Source organism: Etheostoma cragini, chromosome 8, assembly GCF_013103735.1.
Source record: "Etheostoma cragini isolate CJK2018 chromosome 8, CSU_Ecrag_1.0, whole genome shotgun sequence".
NCBI classification, from domain to species: domain Eukaryota; kingdom Metazoa; phylum Chordata; class Actinopteri; order Perciformes; family Percidae; genus Etheostoma; species Etheostoma cragini.
In genome coordinates this window covers 5,562,333-5,576,888 of record NC_048414.1, presented here as the reverse complement: position 1 = coordinate 5,576,888, position 14,556 = coordinate 5,562,333, and the positions used below count along the sequence as shown (strand labels likewise).

At 42.0% G+C, this 14,556-nt stretch overlaps 1 protein-coding gene across 17 annotated transcripts in view; it reads left to right on the top strand.

Moving 5' to 3' along the window:
• The first annotated feature begins 320 nt into the window (after positions 1 to 320).
• Positions 321 to 14,556, top strand: part of LOC117949389 (unconventional myosin-IXAb-like) — a 137,462-nt gene continuing 123,226 nt past the window's right edge. For 9 of the 17 annotated variants that reach the window (XM_034879612.1, XM_034879611.1, XM_034879621.1 and 6 more), the window contains exon 1: positions 322 to 748. The gene's annotated coding sequence lies outside the window, so the exon portion shown is untranslated. Of the gene's footprint in view, positions 749 to 14,556 lie in introns of all 17 variants that reach the window. The other 8 variants (XM_034879620.1, XM_034879617.1, XM_034879615.1 and 5 more) reach the window with 4 other exon arrangements.

The window sequence follows — 14,556 nt, the reverse complement described above, 5'->3', positions numbered from 1 at the left end:
ATCATTATAGTTGAGGATTTGGTTTAGGCTATAGTTAAAAACTAACCGATTAATCTAAAGAGATTCACATTTTGGTTCTTCCCTCTAGGGTTCCTCCATGCATGCGTGTGTGTGTGTGTGTGTGTGTGTATATTGAGGAGGGGGTGTCCCCAGTTTTGGCCCCACCCTACACTCATGCTGAGTGACACTGCCTGCTATCAAATCCTACATGCTCACTCTGTTATACATAACTGTTAATCTTAATTGATTTGGCAATTCACTTGAAAACAATTACTGTTATTTCACACAGGAGGGTGCTCCCAAATCCCACCCAGCGACATCACTGTGATGTAGCCCAGCTCCCACCCTACCGGCCTTACGTGGACGCGCGTGCGAGTGCACGCTCGGTACGACAGGCAAGCGATTGTAGACGAGAAGAAGAAGGAGAGAGGGCAGAGAGCAGACGAGCTGTGGGAGAAGCTGTGAGACGACGTGACGCGAGGACTCCAAACAGAAGCTCCCAGGACTACGACACGCACACACAGAGGAGGGAAACAGAAAGAAACAAGGTCATATCGACAGAAGATTTGGGGAGTCGTGCAGCGGGATACGTGCTGCGGACTGTTTAGCACGACAGCGTTTCCCTGCGGTAAAACCAGCCTGAGTTGTTGGACAGGAGGCGCGCGGCTTGCCTGCTCTTCCTCGTCAGAAAAAGAGGTTTTATAGCGGGAGGTTTACGGAGCGGCGGACTGAAGGCACGGTGGAGAAGGTAAGCTCCCATTTCCCCCCCCCCCCCCCCTTTTAAGTCCTATGGCATTTAGCTGTCAGTAAAACGGAACCAAAAGAGCTCGGAGTGGGTAATGTCAAAGCTCGCTGTCTGTCTGTCTGTCGGTCTCTCGCTGTCAGTTAACATCCGCTGCAGCCTCCTGTGTCCCATTCATTTGTAATCTCAGACCACGTCACATTATGATGAAATGGACCGACATGGTCAAAATACCCTCCCGCTGCCCCCGTACGCACCCAGGGCTCTAGTCTCTCCCCTCCTCCCTCCTCCCTCCTCACCTCACCCCTCCATCGCCACCGCTGCTGCTGCTGCTGCTGCCGCCTCGGATACATGTCACGGTGTTTTCTTACATAATGCGTAAATGTGCAGTTACAGATGTTGCCTGGTGTGTGCTGGACGCCACATCTGGGCTGCAGTTTGTGTCTGTGGAGTCATGACACAGTACAACAGCCACAGCAATAAACGTGACGCACTGGTATAAATGGATGACGACGTGAGCTCGAACCATCCGGACCAGAGGGGTGCTGGTGGGGTTCATTGTTGGAGAGGGAGGTTGGAGCTTTGAATTGTGCTGTAAAGGCTGCAGAGGTGTGTGTGTGTGTGTGTGTGTGTGTGTGTGTGTGTGTGTGTGTGTGTGTGTGTGTGTGTGTGTGTGTGTGTGTCGGACGGTTGTGACATTTTACGTCGTGTGTGAGACGACTTTAGGGCTGCTTACATCACACTGCTGCTGCCTGATGGTGCCTGATGGGGCATGGCCGAGGCTTTTTTTTTTTTTTACCCAGCTGGGCACCGGATGTTTAGTGTGTTGCAGTCATAGACAGTAAAATAGGTTGCAATGGATGGAGGTTAATGTAGTTTGGTGAAAAGGCTACTGCTTGATCTCCTCTTGATCACAACAACCAGCCACAGACAAACTCAAACACACTATTGTCTTATAACTGAAATGTGCAGCTTAATTGATTCACTTATTCAATGACTCGATAGACAGAAAATGTATATGCAACATAAGTGTCCTTAAATGTGACTATATGCTGGCTTGCTTAGTCTTGTATGATATTAAATGAATATATTTTGGTTTTGGACTGTTTGTCGGACAAAACAAGCAGTTTGAAGATGTCAGGAAGGGCATCTCTACTGCAGTATTGACCAAACAATGAAATAGCTTATTCCCGAAGATAATCAACAGATAAACCAAATGTGTCAAGAGTTGTCAGTTGCAGCTTTTGTTAAGATTTGGCTGGATTGTTGGCTGCAAATGAACAGCTGTGTTATGTGAAACGTGTTATGTTAATGCTTATTGATACAGAGCATATAGAGTGAAGCTCTACATGTTTAATATAATGCAGTGAATGAGGAGAAAAAGCCTGGGATAGGGAAGGACTCAATAGCATGGTTAAAGGCTCAGAATAAGATCATTATTAGCGTTAGATCAGGTGGATTTACCTGTATTTATCTTTTTATGTGAATTTCATACCATCACTGAGTTTAGAGTTGTGTTAGACTCAGTAAAGCAGGAACAAACAATGCGGGTTTGTTACCCAGGCTTCTGTTGGGTTAGGTTGTCCTCAGTCAGTTGACGTGTTAAAACAGGTCTTCATGGCCTCGGACAGACCAGACCAGACCAGACCAGCAGTGCCCTCAAGGTCTCTGTCCACCAGCCCAAAAGCACGTAGAGGTGACTCACCCTCCTCTCCCCTTCTGGCTCTGAAGTGCCAGAGCAACAGCACCTTGTCACATATTTGACATGCATGTGCAATGTTAATGAAATGCCACAGTGAAGTCATTACAGGTGCATTATTGGGAAATGCCAGAAATGACAAGTGCTTCCCACGTTATGCATGTGATGTGCAGTCTGACTACCCGGCTGCTGATTCAGTCAGGAGAAGAATTCCCTTAATGTGATGTCAACTTTGCTGACATCAACATTTCATTCAGGTTGTTACGTAAGTGGCAAAGCTCTTGAGAGCAGGACTGAAAACATTGCTTTGTCAGCTCCAGCTGCCCAGCAAACATACTTGTGGACAAAGCGGAGCAGCTTGAAACCAACTCAGAATTGCTGTGACAGATGAAGACGTCATTTAAATAATTCATATAAAATGAAAGCCTCTTTTCCTAAAGCTGTTAAAAGACACTACCGATACTTGATACTGGACTAGGCTTTTTTCTTTTGTCCATTACGGCTGTCATAATATCTCATTATGTCTCTTTGGAACTACAGATCCGCTACCCAATCAGGAAAACTTTCATAGTGCGGTTATAGCTGATAGAGAGCCGCAAAGCGAATGCAGAAGTGCACCTCATCCTGTTACGAGTTAAACAACCACTGAAACAATTTTAGAAAATATATTTAAGAAGTGGTCACTCATTCCAAGCCAGAGTTGCAGGTTCACGTAATTTGATTCATTTTGGTGCATTGATGTGACTGAGCAGATCGAAGGGGGGGCATAGAGAAGAGGCCCTTCTCTTTATTGCTTTCACACCTGTTTGTTTGATCTGGATCAAGACAAAAATTATATGTTGTGGCCTTTTAATGAAGAAAGTGGTAGAAACAAGCAGGAAAAGAGGTGTTCTGTACTGTAACATTATGGGGGAAAAGCCAGGGACATTTCACTCCCTTTCAATGAGAAATTGCTGTTTTAAGTTAATTTTACTTTCTGATTCATCAGGTAAAATCTCTGCAATCCAAGTTTCCAAATGAAATGCATTACATAGGCGACTTAAAAGATCACGTACTTGACAGTTGATGATCAGCACATCGATTCAATTGTAATTTAACCTTTGAATTCACGCTAAAATCGCATGTCTACTACTTCAAAAAAGTTCTGCTTTAAGTACGATTGGTAGCTGACTGGGAAAGCACCTAAACAAAGTGAGCTTGTTTGAACTCATTCAGACGTGTTAGATGTGGATTGAAATAGCCGACCCCGTCTTCTAGAATTTACGGTCGTATGGTTCTTAATTGTTTTCTCAATTATGTTGTGGTGTAATCGCTGGCTTGGTTGTGTTCAGAGGCAACACTTCTTTTGAGCAAATGAAGCGCTACGTTTATGTATCACACTGTCCTCACACGGAGGTGGCCTCTTTATTTAGACAGACACAAGACAAGGGACCAGTCACGTGTCCAGGTTGATGTCAAGGCTGTAGCATAGGGCTACAGCCCAGACATAGACAACCTTTATTTAGAAAAACTGACATCCAATCACTTTTCCCACATATTTATCCTAATCTACAAGCTCTGATGATAAAGTCCATATTAGATCAAAGAGATAAGCTCATCACTAGACTTAGGGAGGGGCTATAGAGTCTCAGTCCATCTACTGTAAACTGCTGAAAATCAATCACTCCACAAGCCCACTGACCCACATTTCTGTTTAGTGTGACCTTGTAAATGGATGGCTTTAGGAAAACTGGCTTTGTGGTTGTTGCCACTGGATCCCAGTGTCCTTGCTTGAGCAGTTAGATCACGATCAAACCTGCTGCCGCAGTGCTCAGGGCTTCATGTAAGACAATACAAGTATGAGGTCAATGTCTGACATACCATGTCAATGCGGCTATATGCATCTCTAACCAGGTGTATTTATAGAGCGTGTCTATAAGCGCGGGGCGCGGCCTAAGCTTTTGTCCTTAATGGCATTTTTTCCCCCTTACATTACTTTTACTTTTAAACTTCAATTAGTTTTGAAATCAGTACTTTTACCTAAGTAAAAAGCTTGAGTTGGTACTTCAACTTTTACAGAAGTTTTTTTAAACTCTACCGTAGTATCTATACTTCTACCTGAGTATTGAATGTGAGTACTTTTGACACCTCTGCTCTTATATCACTACTGTTAAATACATATTAGAAGTTTTATAATTTACTTTTCAGTTTTATTTCCCCTCATCATCTGCTTATACTGCAGTTAGTGATTTCCAAGAATGCTTTTCAACACCTTCTATCCATCCATCCATCTTCGACCGCTTACCTTCTAGAGATAGCTTTATATGGTTACATTGAGCTGTGTGTTCTATGTGTCGTTTGTGTGTAGTTCTGGTGATTGTGAGAGTGAGAGAAGAAAAGTCTCTGCCTTCATTAAAAAAAAAAAACTGCTCATCTGGCTACAATGCATTCTGGACAATTGAGGCCACTATCAGTGAAGTAATTGTCCGGCCTCCTCTCACTAACTGCAGTCTTCTGGTCATTCTGATTTGTTATGGTCAGATACAATACTTTGCAGGTTTTTTATAGTGTTGCTTCATTAAAGATGGCAAGTGCAGAGCTTCCGTGAGTGCTGTTTGAAAATACTGGGAAAAGGCAAAGGATACAGGCAAGCCCATATATTATCTCTGTGGTATCCCAAATGGTATCGAATATCGATATTTTTCAAGGTATGAAAAAGAAATTCCAGTATCGTGACAACCATACTTCAAACATTTCCCCAGGAATGCAAAACATAACATTAGCTGCTTTTAGATGTTTCTTTTTATGACTGTTTCTCATGTACTCTGGGATTCGACGTGGTCTTTATGGCTTCTAATGAACATAATTTACCTTGCATTCACTTGAGAAAGAATCAGTCCTTTTAACATCTGAAAAGGATCCTGCGTACTTCCTGAATATGGCCTCAGTCGGTTGGATCATTCAGTGGAAACCGTGACCGCTGACACACTTCTGCTGTTTATGCTGCTAGTGGAGGCCGCCCCGCTGACCTGCTGACCTGCTGACCTCAGTGGAACTCATGTTACATGAAAAGTAAAGTGATTTGACACAGCGTTGATGCTACGAGTCTTTAAGTGTTTAAGTGAAGTCCATCATATTGACCGCGGTCTGAATTAGACAAGGATAACCTCACACAGACATGCTCCTTTCATTCGCCTTCAACCACAGTCAATGTTAATTCAGGAACACATTGTCCTTGTTGGGTTTCACATATTCTTTGAAGGATAACACTCAAAAGAAACTATGTCCAAAACAAAAAAGACTGCCGGCAAGAAAATCCTACCTCTCTCTTGTGCGGCTGTCCAAATATATTAGAATCACTTTCACTTTTTCCACAGTCTCCTTCAAAGTAGTTGCTACAGTATAAAATGTGTCACTGGTGCAGATGATAGCATGATAGCAGAAGTCCTTTTGATTCCAACATGGTTTGATTCTTCGCAGGGCGCTGCTGTTTGTTATTCCCTCAGCTGTTCAAAGCCAGGCCCTGTGTGGATATCTGCATCCATTATCGCTTCTTACATCTCTTTGTGTTGTTCATTTAACCTTGCTTTATAGCTTCTTTAGGCATAAACACAGCAAAAAAAAGACTTCTCTTTGTGCAGACGTCTTGGTTTTTGTTGCTTATGTCAGTTTTTTGACGTTGGGAGTCGGAGCACTTGATTGGGCTTCTTGCAACAGGCAGCAGCTGGTGAGGGCATGGATCCGTCCCCTGGCACTGCCCGGGGCAAAGAGCAGCCAGCAGCATCGCCACGCTCCCCTGCATCTTGCTTGGTTGATCACAGATGGAGGCGCAGGAAGAGAGAGTTTGACAGGGAGCAGGGATGATGACGAGAAGTAGTATATATTGAGAGATTCCTTTTAAATCAACTAGCCAACAGCCCCTTTCTTCTGATCAAGACAATGCTTTTAGCTTTTGTATGTTGTGTCTCTTTTAGGATTTTAAAGACCATTTGATGTTTTAACTAACTTTCAGTGGCGCTGCACGGTAGTGTCAGGAATCACCTTATCTCGCATTGCCAGACTTATCTCGACAGCGCTGTAGAGTAAAGTCTGACTACACCACACATACATGTTGGGATTCAAAAGGGTTGTACTTAGTGTCTTTGTTAATTTGTAGGTGTGTTTTGGGGTGTAACATGCAATAAACCAATCAGATTGTCATCTCGCAATCCCTTTGAAAGCCAGGCGTGTTTGTACCTTGGCGCATTTCAATTATAATAATAATAATAATAATAATAATAATAATACATTTTATTTGTAATGCACTTTACATTTAAACAAATCTCAAAGTGCTACAGTCAAGGTCATAAAAGCAAGGTAAAAATATCAAAGTAAAATATCTATAAATAGTGCAACAACATTTTTGTGCAAGGTTAAAACTCATAAGTTCTGCTAAAAAGAAATGTTTTTAGTCCTTTTTTAAAAGTCTCCAAAGTCTGTGGTGCCCTTAGATGGTCAGGGAGGGCATTCCACGTCCGAGGAGCGGCAGAGCAGAAGGCTCGATCACCCATGGTGCTGAGTTTAGTTCTGGGGATTAGGAGGCGGTTGGAGTTGTTTGAGCGGAGGGATTGTGTTGTAGTGTGAGGGATGAGGAGTTCTTTCAGGTAGGGGGGGGCATTTCCATAGATGCATTGGTGGGTGATGATTGAGACCTTATATTCAATCCTTGCTGAAACGGGAAGCCAGTGAAGTGAGTGGAGAATGGGTGTCATGTGGTCATACTTTCGCACTCTCATCAGGATCCTAGCAGCACTGTTCTGGACATATTGCACTTTCTGCAGACTCTTGTTAGGGATCCCGATGAGAAGTGCGTTACAGTAGTCCAGTCTGGAGGAGACAAAGGCGTGGACCAGTTTTTCAGCATCAGCTAAGGTGAGTGTAGAACGGAGTTTTGCAATATTTCTGAGATGATAGATGGAGATCTTGCAGAGGTTTTTGATATGGGCTTCAAAGGTGAGTTGTGGATCAAATCTTACACCAAGATTGGTGACTGTTGTGGAGAGGGGAATGTCTTGGCCAGAGATAGGTATGCCGGTTATGGAGGATGACTGGACTTGATGTGAGGTGCCAACAAGGATTGCCTCGGTTTTGGAGCTGTTTAACTGGAAAAAATTGTGTTTCATCCACGCCTTTATTTCCTCCAGACAGGTGGTGAGTGTTGAAGATGATGGTGCTGTAGTTGCAGTGGGTTGTGAGTCATATTTCACGTACAGTTGTGTCATTATAATGGTGAATTTGTATCGTAATATTTTTATATGTAATCCTTTGCATGTTTGTGTGCTGCTGCGCTTGTGTGTGTGTGTGTGTGTGTGTCTGTGTGAAACAAGCATAGTGTGCCCACACTGTGCATAAACCTAGGCGCATTTTACTAATGTGCTGTCAAAATAACAATGAAATGATGCGACTTCAGACCAGACTTTTGTTGGTCAATGGTGCGATGACTTCCCGCTGCCTCAAGAAAGCAAAACGCCAATAATTCACCTGAACACACCTCTCTTTAAGACCAGCACGCCCATGGGCGCAGGTGCATTTGCTAGTTAAATGACATGCAAGAGATCGGATTCAGAACGAGCTGCTAGGGAGACTGACAGTACAACTGGCTTTTCTGTTGAAGGTCGGCCGTCGGGTTGGTGTGTCAGAACCTTAAGATAACCTCGCATTGCCCTGTTTCAAACCCGTATGAACGTCAGTGTAATCCGCACCAATAGGACTGATAAACTGAAGTTATATGAAACCCAAATTCCCCTTTTAATTATTTATCTTTTACCTCCCTCTTATTGTCAACTTCTGGGTGGTTCAGTGGTCAGAGAGCCAATCCACATGATCCACATGACCCCAGTGCAAGCATTTAAGCCACTAGTCATCTGCCCTTCTGAAGTGTCTTTGATCAGTTCCCTGAATCCCTAAAAGCCTCGGGGTCGCTGTGTTACAGCTGACCCCGCACTCAGAGGTCTCCAGCAGCAGACAAATGGAATTTCCCTACAGCAATCATAAAATATTTCATTTATCTCATTTATCAGGAAGGAATCTGCATGCTTTGTATTCAGTTTAGAAGAGTCAAGCTTCTGAGCGCACCCAGGAGCCAAACCATGACTGTCGCAGCTGGATGTCAGTTTCAGGAAGGAGGCTTACAGGATGAGATGCAGAAATTGTACTGAAAAAATGTCTATTTTTTTTTACAATAGACTGCAATCAGCTGTAATCTGTTTGTGGAAAACATGATGGAAAACAGTCATAGGAAAAACCCACAAGCGTGTACGTCCACTTAAAGTGTGTTTAGCCCTGCTGCTGATGCTGCACTGTTTGTCTCACTGTGTTGCCAGCAGATTGATGGAGCTGTTGCTCAGATTGACAGATCTAGCTCAGAACAGCCACTCTTCCCCCAAAGCCAGCTAGACGCTGCCTGTGAAAAACTGCCTGCAAGGGTAAATCGGTAGTAAGAAAAACTCTCGCCCCTCTGCAATTAGCACCGTGTCATTTTGGGGTTTGGAGCCAGCCAGTAATGTCACATCTAACTCGTATCTGTGGTTCAGTTCTTAAACATTTTTGACAGTGAGCCTGCAGACCCAGGAGGCTGCGTTATTCAGTGCTGGTGTCACTTCCCCTGAAAGCTTAATTGCTGTCTTTAATAAGTGCACGTCTCATATTTGTGCCGTCTGTGCAGCGTCTGGTTTCAGTCACCGTGGACTGGCTGCGGGTAGGGAGTCATTGCCAAATGACGCCCTGCTGACGAGTGCCGGTACCAGACACACACGCGAGAGGAATTTGAATACACGCACAAAACAACAGGCAGGCTAGATGAGCGTGTGGCCCACTGTCTTGCTTTGTTACAGTGTGTGTGTGTGTGTGTGTGTGTGTGTGTGTGTGTGTGTGTGTTTGTGAGTGACAGAGAAAGAGACCGTATAGTGGCCAGAACAAAGCAGTCTGCGACCAGAGCACTTGGGTGTGGCACTTGGTTTGATCAAGCGCCAAATTAAGTCTGATCTCTCAACACTTCTGCTTCACTACGTCATTCATGTGCACATGCAGCTGTGCATCAAACCTCAATACTTTCTGACAGAAATGTGTCAGACACCTTGAGCATCTGAAACTATCAAAGCTTCAAAGTGTTGAATGCTCGTCTTGTTTACATATTCTTTGATTAGGTATTTCCCACTTGTATGTGCTGACTTTCTCTGTTTTTATATGATAGTAAACTGAATGTCTTTGTGTTTTTGAGTGATTGTTGGGGGGAAGATGAGATATTTGAAGATATCACATCAGGCTTTAACGGGCATCTTTCACATTTTTGGACATTTTATAGGCCGCACAATTATTTGAAAAAGTATCCTGCAGATTAATCCAACACAATCCTTAGCTGCAGCCCAAATGTCATTTATTGTATGGCTGTTAAATAAACAAAAATATGTTTATACACCTGAGAGTAAGGTATCAAAGAAGTATGACTTCAGTATTCGTAACAAAACGTAGAGTTGGACAATACTGTATATCGATATTATATCAATATATTAGATTTTGGATATTGAATGTATATATATGAATATAATATGAAGTGTTGTGTAGTTCCTGGTTTAAAGGCTGCATTACAGTAAAGTGATGTCATACTGTGATATTACATTTTTTTTTCTCCATATTGCCCAGCCCTACCAAATTGTAATGAACCCAGCCCCATCCATTGCCAGCCTTCTGTTCCTATTTGTCCTTGTTTTCTTGCCGGTCTCTCCCTCTTTCCATTTCTTCCTCTCCCTTTCACTCTGTGTTCTGGCCCTAAAAGCTCAGTCATTCTGCCAAGGTTGTCTGAAAGTTGCTCTGTCCTGCAGACTGGCCTATTTAAGTGCTTGACTCTAAACTGGGACGCCATGATACGAATATAGCAGGTAGGAGCCGGTGGTTCACTGGCTCAAAGTCACCGGATGTGTAGATCAGACACTGCAGATTTAGACTTTAATGACATCTTCTTGGCTGTCACTGTCCTCCTAGAAGACAAAATTAATTGTGGATGGAGGTCCTGTCCGCGAGACGCTGAACTTGGTTTAGTTTTCTCGCACAGTGGCAGCAAATTTGCCTAAAATGTAAGTAACCCACTATTATCTCATTATCTCATCGGTTACAGTTTTTCTCTTCGATGGCCTAAGCAATATCTTGAAAACAGGGAGCGATTTTCAAAATACTACACACAAATGGCACAACTAAGCAATTGGCAAGAACTTTAAATGTGTCGGAGCTGACACATTTCTCCCTGAGAGAGCACAAACGTGCTTATGCTGTTCAACATGAAATGATACGGCAGTGAATATCTTTTCTGTTGTTAAGAGTCATCATGAGATGATGGTACCTGTCCTGTTGGGTTTCATAAACACTTACCATACCAATAAAGATCCACAGAAGGGATTTTTTTTCATCACTTCATGGTTTTCTGCCTCCTCCTTTCCTGTTTTGGGAATTTGCGCATGTACTATTTGTTTTTGTGATAATTCGATATTTTAAAGTAGAGGCAGGACTTTATAAGCATTATGCTTCTGCAGGCTTCTTCTCCAACTCATCCTTTGTGTGTTCTTTGGGGGGAATTGGATTGATTTGTATATGATTGTGTTTTGTTTTAATTATTATTTTTTTTTTTAAAGTAGGTTGATTGTTTGAGTTAAATAAATTTATTCAATTAAATGTTATTAAATTTTAGTTTTTTTTCATTGAGAAATGAAGTTTGGGACTGTTGGTCGGACAAAATAAGCAATTTTGAAGATTTAATGTTTGACGAGTAGTAATAACAGTCAGTTTTGGTCTTTATAAGAATCCTACAGCCCATTTTGTTCTTGATGGGCTCCATAAACTCACAAAAACGACAAAAAACACTTGCAGAAGCCACGTTTTTATTAAGCTGTTTTCCAGGCTGTTCCACTTTGTTTTTATCATCTTTATCTTTTTCAGACTAAATAAAGCTAGTAATTTGGAAAATAATCAACACAGTAGTTGCAAATAAAATGCTATTATTAGCTGTAGCCCTAAAGCAGCTTATCGACAATCCGCATCCTTTATTATAGTCTATTATAGGGGTGCGTAACAATTCCATTCACATTTGTAATGCTAGTCAAGCTCTACAGATATAAAAATGGATTCATAGAGAAAAAAAACAATTCTTATTTTATTATTTTCTATTTTGTAATGCTGTGTATACTATCACATGGGAAAGTAACTACATTTACATGCTGTGAATTGTTTTTTTAAAATTGAGAATCGTTTTTGAATCGAATCTTGAGCCTAAAAATTGATATTGAATTGTGACATTTTCTGAATCATGCACCTGATAGCTCATTAGGGTCCATAAATACACACAAAAAACAAACAGTTTTCTACATCGTCGTTTGTGTTATTCTGGCTTTCATATTTGCGCATGCTAATGAAGGCAGCAGTAAGCACACACACACACACACACACACACACACACACACACACACACACACACACACACACACACACACACACACACACACACACACACACACACTGCAGGGATTCAAAGCTTTCTCGTCTACAGATCAATTCATTCATTCATTAATCTATGGTCTGTACTGGCTACATACCTCTTCAACCTTCCCTGACAGGCAGCAGTTGCTAGGAGCCAGACTCACTCACTCACTCACTCACTCACTCACTCACTCACTCTGGAATAAGCAGCTAGTTGGTAACAATAAGGGTCACTGCTAGTGAGCTTCACAGAGGTATTTTTCTCTTTTTGTTAACTGAGAAGCATCTTCAGGTAAGAAAGATTGTTATGTTTCTGTTAGAATCAGTAGTATTTCTCTTGTGCCAGACTCAGGCAAACCAAAAGAAAAGAGGCATATTTTCTGTACAGGTGAGACGCTGCTTCACAGTTTTTCTCACATATTCTGGAAAAATCTTTGGTGGTATCATTGTTGTTTTTCTTCTTTGAAATATTTGGGTTTTGGACTGTTGGTTGAACAAAACATAACCTCTTAAATGTTATAAGGGTCATTTTTATTTATTTGTTTGACTGTTTTTTTAAATTGATTAATTGAGAAAAAATTATTGGCAGATTAATCAGTAATGAAAATAATTGTTGGTTAAATAGAAAACAAATGGCCACGTTTATGCATCCAGACATAATGAAACAAAGAGCTTGGCAACAAAATTATGCAAGATATGTAAACAAACACAATGGAACAATAGAAACTGTTAACAAACTGATAACAGACATCTCATAGGAACAGGATGTACCGTGGATAGAATAGAATGACTAGATAATGAATAAGGAGCTACAAGGAAAATGTGCTTTATGTGTCCGTCAGGGAGTCCCAGTCATCTTTTACAGCCGTGTTTATGAAAATCTCTCCGTTCCCTCTGAAGCTGCAGCACCACAATCTCATCTGGAACAACAATGAAAGCTGGGAAACGAGCCGCACACGCGAGCACTGTCATTGGTCAGAGACAAACGAAGAGAGGCAGACGATTGGCTCGTTGCTTCAGAGTAACCGTGATGTGGTTGGCTGTTGTCACGGTGCTGAAAAAAGAGAGAGAGAGAGAGAGAGAGAGAGCGAGACAGTGTGTGTGTGTGTAAACAGGGGTGTAGAAATATTGGTGAAAGTAAAACTTGTGCGGGTGGGTGCGTGTGTGGGGTGCTTAGGTCAAGGTGAGCACTGTGGGGTTTAATTTAGTTGGAGCAGGGTGTGAAAGCTGGCCCGCTGTGACTACATAAATGTGAATGAAGGGTCTTTGAGTCATGGCACTCTCCACACACACACACACACACACACACACACACACACACACACACACACAAGCGCCTCCTAGGAGAGCGGACTTTGTCTCCCAATCCATATTAAAATCATGAACTATCTTTTAAATTATCTTATATTCATTATTAATTTCTGTTTCTTTGTTACTGATGCTGTGTAGGCAACACCGAGAGGGCCTGCAATATACAATGGGCTTGGGCTGATGTATCCACTCTCCGACAATGTTTAATTTTCACACTATATCAGAAAGGTGTCATTCAAATTTACAAATTGGTAGTTTTTTTGTTGCTGCAATGCTTGCTATTTTAAGCTTACCCCTGCGTGTGTAAAGGGAGGAAAAAATAGCATGAAAGAGACTGTGTGACATTTATGAGAATAAATGACCCAAGTTAGCCTGGAATGGACTGGAATCCATAAGCAAGTTGCATAGGCTCGCTTTGAAATGACACCTTACAGCCGTTACGACCATAAACCTATTTCAACACCTTTCTGACACAGTCTCAACAAAATATTACTACAGAGATTGGTATTAATTTCAGGTCGGTTTTATCTGACCAACAGTCCCAAAACCCCAGATTATACCGGAACCTGAAAATAGTCGCTGTTATTTCTTTACTGCTGGTTTAGATGTGGTTTGAGTGTTACATTAAACACAATCTTATTAGTGCATATACTGGCTTGTGAAAATGAGATGGCAGCCTCCATTGAGGCTTTTTAAGCTGATAACCTCCCCACTGTGATGCACTTGACACACTTGACAATTATTGGAAATTGATGTGTGTCATCACAATGTTTTTTTTGTTTTTGTCATTACTAAACCACACCAAGGTTTCCCACATTCACAGGTCAGATGAGCAAAAAGACGTCTTAAACATCAATGATTATTTCTCCTGTTTTTTGTTTTGTTTTGTTTTGTTTCATTGTCATCTTTTGTTGTTGGATGTTCTTTACCCTGGTACAAATAAGAACATTTCATTACCTTTAAATCTACTGGATCCTTCAAATCCCATATTCATTACCCTAGTGTATTGGCTTCAAATGAAAGGTTCTGTGTTGATTACTGGAGGAAATTTAAATCTCCCACCTCTTCAGTCCAACCCCGCCTGACAGACAGTTGATTAGGTAGTGGAGACAGAGGAGGGAGGCAGAGCAGGTGCCGCCAGAGAGAAAACAATCAGCAACTCACATACACTGGCCTCTAAGTGGATTTGGTGGCTGGAAGGAAGAAAGAAGGGATGGAGGGGGAGGGGAGACGGCGTCTGTGCTACGTGTCTAGATGTGTGTGTGTGTGTGTGTGTGTTATGTGCCTTTTGTTTTCAAGATGTGTGTGTGTGTGTGTGTGT